We start from the raw sequence: 8,526 nt of genomic DNA on the forward strand, positions 1-8,526 counted from the left end.
ATTTGAAGCAAAGGCTGGAGCTAGACTAACTCTCGAGTAGAGTCTAAGATCTGGCAGCTTGTCAAGCTAAGTCAAGTCATTATTGTTTGTTATTATTACTTTTCATTCCTTCTGTCCATATCTACCTGCACTTGTGTGATCACTTCTCATTTTTACATTTTCAATTACACATTTCTGTTCAATCCAAATTTAAGTGAGCCTTTAACCGTGTCAGCAGAGGTTCAGTTTCTGTTGCCTTCAGGTGTCTGTGTGAGCTACCTCTTGTGAAGAGGAACATGACAGCAAAATATTTCTGATGACTTTCGATACAATACATTTATGTCAGTAGAAGTATACTTCATGATTCTTTTATGACACAAAATTACATCTGTGAACTCTCCTGTTTTAAAATTACATTAGGATTTTTTTTAAATCCTCCAAACATCACTGTATTAAATGTAAACATGTAGACAGACAGAAAATTTAATCAAGTGGAGATACAAGTGTTTGTTTCTCTTTTCATTATTTCTTTTCAACATTAAAAGTTAGAAATGATAAAATGAAAGAGAAGTCACTTTTTTCGCCTGATCCCTCTCTTGTGAGTTTAACTTTGAGGTAAATTTACGGTTATTATTTCTCATGGTTTGTTACATAATTATTAAAAATAAAAGAAGATATTACACCACTCAAAGACAGCATCATAACATGTCGATCACAGAACATTTATCATTTTTATCAACAATTGAGAATTTGAATCATGTCCTGACAGAATAATCCCAAACAGAAAATAAATCATCTGTGGTAAAGGTTGTAACTGACACAGGCAGAGAACAAGCATGCCAAGGTCCTGTGGGTCTTTCAGATCCAGACTGACGAGATGGTGAAAGCCTCTCAGCCTGACATAGTGGAGGTTGACAAACATCAGATGCAGCAATACTGAAAGATAGCAACATCAGGAGGAAGGAACACGAGAAGCTGAAGAAATACCAAGGGCTAAAGGAAGAGCTACAGATGATGTGGCGTGTGAGGGCAACAGTGGTGCCATTAGTGATTGGGACACTGGAGGCTATGACAGCCACCAAGCTGGGAGGATGATCCCTGGATAAAAATCTCATCCACTTTTTTTTACTGAGTGTTGTTATATTAAGTGTTAATATGCCCCCCCCCCCCCCCCCCCCCCCCCCAACAAAAAAAAACAAACAAAAAAAAACATCTAATGATATTTGTATCTTTTATATAATTCAAATTTAGATACACATTTTAAAAGATTAAAGAAAACACTGATGTATTCATGTTTTTTTGAGACCAAAAAATTTGTGATTGTATTTGTTAAAGGTTTATATCTAAGCTGTGTTTTGTAGCAATCCTTTTCTTGTTCATTTATTTCTTGTTATAAAACAAAGATTATTGGTAATTAATGAACTGGACAGGAGTAAGTGAAGTAATTATTCCTGAGGTTCACATGAATAAGGGAGTTAAATAATTAACTGTTAACCATACTATCTAATGGGAGAGAGGTTGGATCAAATACCCCTAAAACTGAGCTTCACCCCTCTCCTCTTTTGAATAAGTCCAACAAATTGTTGTACCTTTTTTGGCTTTTCTGTTTTCCTTTTACATTTCAAAATACCCGTTTCTATTCAATACAAATAAAACTGAGCCTTTAACTGTGTCAACACCGAGGTTGAGGTTCTGTTTCCTTGAGCTGCCTCCTGTGAAGAGGAACATGACGGCAGAATATTTCTGACGACTTCTGAGCCGGTACATTTATGTCATTAGAAGTACAAACCTCATATGATTTGTTGTGACTCTGACACAATGCACCTGTGAACGCTCCTGTTTTACGTTGACTAGTGAGCTTTAATCCTCCAAAACATCACTGTCTTAAATGTAAACATAAACACACAGTCAAAGAAATCAATTCAAGAAAATGCAGGAACAAGTGTTTGTTTCTCATATCATTTTTTTATTTTCAACATCCAAAATAAGAAAGGATAAAACAAAAGAGAAGTCACTTTTTTCACCTGATCCCTCTTTGGTAAGTTTAACTTTGAGGTAAATTTACGGTCATTCTCCCTCACAGTTTGTTACACTCATTCATTTTCTGAACCACTTCTCCTGTTCAGGGTCACGGGTGACTGAAGCCTATCCCATGTGTCATTGGGTGAGAGGCAGGGTACACCCTGGATTGGTCACCAGCCAATCACAGGGCTGACAAAGAGACAGACAACCATTCACACACACACTCACACCTACAGACAATTAAGAGTGTTTAATAAACCTGGTGAGCATGTTTTTGGAGCTGCGAGGGTGCAGAGCTAACCGTTGCGCCACTGTGCAGCCCAGTTTGTCACATATTTGTCACACATTTAAAAAAATATTACACAACTCAAAGACAGCATCATAACATGTCGATCACAGAACAGTTATCACTTTTATCAACAAGTGAAAATTTCAATCAGGTCCTGGCAGAATAATCCCAAGCAGAAAATAAATAATTTGTATCAAAGGCTGTTACTGACACATGATCATTAGAAAATTCTGCCCTTGCATCATGAGAAAAATAAAACACAAGATGATATGACCTGTAATTTTAACAAGTTACTTGTTTATCTAGCTGTAAAACAAATATTTCCTGAGACAGAACATTATTCTGAGATTACAGGTTTTTTTTTCCCTGAGTGTCACATTACCACCACAGTGACACCTGGTTCACCAGATTTCAAACTGCTTCAGTGTCTCAAAGGGTGCTCGGCCCACAATGTTGTTCCCGAAGAGTCTACGAAAAAGCCCAAAGCAGAGAGAGCAAACATCATTCATCCAGCCAGAACAACGTGTTTCAGCATCCATTTGAACAAGCTGTCGTTCTGAATGGTCAGCTGATGGGAAATCACTTCAAATGTCAACAGAAAGGAATAGTGAACTCATGAATTCATGCTCACCGCACAGTTTCAATGCCTGGGTTGGTGTCCACCAGTCGGAGCAACATGGAAGTGGATTTTTCTGTGATCCTGTTGTGACTCAGGCTGCAAAGTGCACACAAATCAAAGTGACACAGAGTTAGTATCATGGTAAGCTGTTGATCCTGTTCAAGCACTAAACCCTCATGGATCATCTCCAGGTGTATCTGACAAACACACATCAGAGAACAAGATTCACACATTTCTCTGTAGATATTAAAGATCCAGAAGTACGGTACAGAGATATTTGTTTGTGTGATTTGTTGCTTCTGTGTTATTACCTCCATGACACACTCGTCATGCTCCAGCTAACTTTGCATTATAAACACTCATGTCTCATGAACTCACTCCAGGACTTGTACTTTGTGCAGATACTCGATGAGTGTGACCAGCAGTTGGTCGGTTAGCTGGCAGTAACTCAGGTCCAGCTCAGTCAGCTCCTCAGCGTAGTCCAGCACCAAGGCCAAGGCTTCACAGGCCGTCTGATCCAGTTTGGTGTGACTGAGAACCAGCTCTCCACCCAGGGCTCTGCACAGGGACCTTGCTCGACTCGCTGAGTCCCACTCAGAGATAAAACCTACCAGGGACACCATCTGGAGGAGGACGGCTCCACCAGCCCTAAAAAGGAGAACAGAGCAGCACGTTAAGATTTAGAATCATGAACACTGACTTTCAGAGGAAATCTACTAACTCTCATACATGGAGGGAACTTGGTTGGAAATCTTATCTCACAGGAGAGGATCCAGAATGCTGGAAACAATGTGGGAGCAAAGATGTTAACCACTGGCATATACTTTAAACTGTCCAATTATTAAAAGATGTCTGTTCGAGAATCCACAACATTCTGGAGCTAATATTTACAAAAAAAATACCCTTTGAGTTTAATACTTACATTTTTGGGAGAGTTGACTGTATTGCTGGACACTTTGATGTCTAATTATTTGGCATTCTGGTAACTGCAGCTAAAAAGACCATAACCAGACACTGGCTACGTCCTGACCCCCCCACGATAGAGTGAGGGGGATATCGTAAATGGAATATACGTGTTGGAAAATATTTCATTTTCACTTCGTTTCCAAATGGATGAAATTTAGCAATTATGATCAGGATGGGTCTCATACGTACAGTACAGGCCAAAAGTTTGGACACACCTTCTCATTCAATGCGTTTTCTTTATTTCCATGACTATTTACATCGTAGATTCTCACTGAAGGCATCAAAACTATGAATGAACACATGTGGAGTTATGTACTCAACATCCATCCATTTTCTGAACTGCTTATCCTGTTCAGGGTAGCGGGTGGTTGGGGCCTATCCCAGCTGTTATTGGGCGAGAGGCGGGGCACAACCTGGACTGGTCACCAGCCAATCACAGGGCTGACACAGAGACAGACAACCATTCACGCAGACACACTCACACCTAGGGACAATTTAGAGTGATCAATTAACCTGGTGAGCATGTTTTTGGACTGTGGGAGGACCCAGAGAGAACCCATACATGCACGGGGGGAACATGCAAACTCCACACAGAAAGGCCCACTGGCAAAGCTGGGAATTGAGGAACTAGACCGGGTTGTCCTCTGTCGCCCTTGCTGTTTGCCTTGGTGATAGAACCTCTTTCAGTTGCACTTAGATCATCTCCCTTTTATCAAGGACTTACTCGAGTAGATAAGGAATTTAAACTTTCATTATTTGCTGATGATCTTTTATTGTATGTATTAGACACTGTCAGAAACATCCCTTTTATCCAGAGGACCTTGCAGAGGTTTGGATCATTTTCGGGTTATAAAGTGAATCTGCTTAAAAGCATTTGTTAGCCAATAAATGACCTGGCACTACAACTACAACAGACAGATATTCCCTTTAAAATAAACTCCACTGGTTTCAAGTACTTGAGGATAAATATTACACGTAGTATGTCCTCTTTATTTTCTGCCAATTTCTTACCCCTAATAACTCAGCTAAAAACTGATCTGGAGAAATGGAATAGTTTACCACTCTCTCTCATTGGACGGATTGATACAGTAAAAATGAACATCTTACCAAAGCTGCTCTTTCTGTTTCAATGTATCCCACTCTATATACCAAAAAAATCTTTAAAACTATTGAAAATATTATTTCAACTTTCCTTTGGGGAAAAAAAGCTCCTAGAATTAAAAAATCTCTTCTACAAAGATGTAAATTTAATGGAGGTCTTGCTATGCCTAATTTTCAGTTATGTTACTGGGCAGCACATATTCAAAAGATTATACACTGGGTTAAATCTCCCGATGTCTCATGGTGCAGACTTGAAAGACAACCTTGTAGTCTGTCTTTTCTGGATGCTCTTCTCACATCTTCATTGCCACTCAACCCCTCTGGCTTTACAGAAAATCTAGTTGTAAGATCTACTCTTCGAATCTGGTGTCAGTTTAGGTGTCATTTTAAGGTTTTATCAGCCTCTCCTAAAGCTCCCTTAATTAAAAATCTGGGGGGAAAATTAATAAATAAGAAAAAACAGTGAGGATTGGGAATACCAATATTTCTTTTTTATATCTTCTTCACTATGTTGGAACATTGATGTGTATTGCAATATTAAGAAGATTGAAATGTATCTTTTTATAAATTTGCACTCTTCGACAAAGAAATTAAAACAAAGCTGGGAATTGAGCGCTACCAGTTGCGCCACCGTGCAGCCCATGTACTTAACAAAAAAGGTGAAATAACTGGAAACATGTTTTATATTGTAGTTTCTTCAAAACAGCAACCCTTTGCTCTGATTACTGCTCTGCACATTTTTGGCATTCTCTGGATGAGCTTCAAGAGGTGTTCACCTGAAATGGTTTTCACTTCACAGGTGTGCCTTTTCAGGGTTAATTAGTAGAATTTCTGGCTTTATTAATAGCCACGGTTACATGAGGAGTTTTCCGTCTTCCTGAATGGAATCTTTCCGAATGACTTTTCCGAAAACAATAGTATACATGGAAAGGAATATTCCAATCTCTGGTCTACATGCGCCGCTGTAATCAAACAGAATAGTCAACCTTAACACCACGTGATTTATCAAAGCTGGAGGACGACAGTTTGTTTATCACGGTGTTGCAATACTCCATATTGCGAGTTTGTCGTCCATCCAGTCTTGAAAGTATGTTAATTTCTTTCAAAGTTTGGATCAAAAACAAACTTTCAGCAGCAGTCCAGTGCTGACAGCTCGCCGCCATTTTTAAAGTTGTGGAACGTCTTACGTCATATCTGAGCATGCACTGAAAGAACGCACCCTGACAACTTTCTGTTTGAGTGGATACATGATACCTCAATCAGTTTGGGGAAAGGAATATTCCACCCCTGTGAAACCGATTACATGTTCATTTGGATTGGCACTTTTCTTTCAGAATGAGGTGTATACAAAGGTTAAATTCTTTCCGTTTGAGAAAATAATCCGAATGCAAGCGGAATATTTGTGTGGTGATTCCTTGGCTGTGTGGAGTTGTTCCTCCTCTCCCTCCTCCCCTCTCTGAAGCTGCTGCACGAGGTCCTGGCACACCTGCGCCGCATGAGCAATCAGCCGCTCCTGCTCTTAAGCTCTGGCTTGAGTGAAGACCGGTGCCAGAGTATTGAAGCTTCGACCGCGGTACCAGTGCTCAACCTGTCTAAGTATTGCTTGAGATTGTTTGATCTTTTGTATGCCTACTTACCAGTCCCTAACGCCTGCTCTCCCTCTTCTCCTTTCAGTGCCTCCTCTTCAACCTGCAGCAGCCCTGAAAACATTCACACAGCCTCAACTCTCTGACAAAAGGAACTCTGGATTTGGACTCACCTTTTCATCTACAACTCTCAATAAAAACTCATCTACTGTCTCCACTGCCTCCGCCTGCTTTTGGGTCATTTAAAAACACATCGGTTCCTCTGAACCGTAACAATTTGGGTCCATGTAAACGTGGCTAATGCGGTTCAGACCATCAGTTGTGTTGTGCAGAAGTCAGGTTAATACACAGCTGACAACAGTCCTATTGGACAACTGTTAAAATTCATATTATACCAAGAACCAAACAGCTAACTAAAAAAATGAGTGGCCATCATTACTTTAAGAAATGAAGGTCAGTCAGTCCGGAAAATTGCAAAAACCTTAAATGTGTCCTCAAGTGGAGTCGAAAAAACAACTAAGTGCCACAATGAAACTGGCATACATGAGGACTGACCCAGGAAAAGAAGACCAAGAGTCACCTCTGCTTCTGAGGATAAGTTCATCCGAGTCACCAGCCTCAGAAATCACAAGTTAACAGCAGCTCAGACCAGAGACCAGATGAATGGCAAAAAGAGTTCTAACAGCAGACCCATCTCTAAAACAACCGTTAAGAGGAGGCTGCATGAATCAGGCCTTCATGGTCAAATAGCTGCTAGGAAACCACTGCTAAGGAGAGGCAACAAGGAGAAGAGATTTGTTTGAGCCAGGAAACACAAGGAATGGACATTAGACCAGTGGAAATCTGTGCTTTGGTCTGATGAGTCCAAATTTGAGATCTTTGGTTCCAACGGTCGTGTCTTTGTGAGACACAGAAAAGGTGAATGGATGGATTCCACATGTCTGGTTCCCACTGTGAAGCATGGAGGAGGAGGAGGTGTGATGGTGTGGGGGTGTTTAGCTGGTGACACTGTTGGGGATTTATTTAAAATTGAAGGCACTCTGAACCAGCATGGCTACCACAGCCTCCTGCAGGGACATGCCATCCCATCCGGTTGGCGTTTAGTTGGACGATCATTTATTTTTCAACAGGACAATGACCCCAAACACACCTCCAGGCTGTGTAAGGGCTATTTGACTCAGAAGGAGAGTGATGGAGAGCTGGGGCAGATGACCTGGCCTCCACAGTCATCAGACCTGAACCCAATCAAGATGGTTTGGGATGAGCTGGACGGCAGAGGGAAGGCAAAAAGGCCAAGAAGTGCCAAACACCTCTGGGGACTCCTTCAAAACTGTTGGAAAACTATTTCAGGTGACTACCTCTTGAAGCTCATCCAGAGAATGCCAAGAGTGTGCAAAGCAGTAACCAGAGCAAAGGGTGGCTATTTTGAAGAAACTACAATATAAAACACGTTTTCAGTTATTTCTAGGGCTGCCATTTTAACGTGTTAATTAGATTAATTAATTACACCGCAAATTAACGCGTTATAAAAATTAATGCAGATTAATCTGGACCCCAAACCCGCGGGGCGTTCAAGGACGCACTTATTTTCGAATGTCTGGCATTTACAAACCGTTTGTCCTACTTTGAAAAAGTGGTGGTCTTGTCAGATTTTCAAATTTCCGACAGTCCCTGAGTATATCACACTTGATGTCAGCAACATGCTTTAAACCAGGGGGAAGCAAGAGTGATTTTTGGGGGACTGCCGTCCACATCTCGTTTATTCACACGTCCTTTTTGAAAATCTGCAGAAAATCAACCATTGCTCTAGCTCAATTCTGTAAAAAACAGATAATTCTACACTCTTTACTGCATCAAACAAGCCCTGAATAATCGATATTTGTTCTGTATTTAAATCTAAAGAATTCTTTGAAAATTGCCTTTTATCTTCCTGGTGTCATGTTTCAGCTTGGGGCTGCTCTGCA

Source organism: Halichoeres trimaculatus, unplaced genomic scaffold (assembly GCF_033239565.1).
Source record: "Halichoeres trimaculatus isolate MK-OKI-2021-1 unplaced genomic scaffold, fHalTri1.1 fHalTri1_scaffold_8, whole genome shotgun sequence".
Taxonomy (NCBI): Eukaryota; Metazoa; Chordata; class Actinopteri; order Labriformes; family Labridae; genus Halichoeres; species Halichoeres trimaculatus.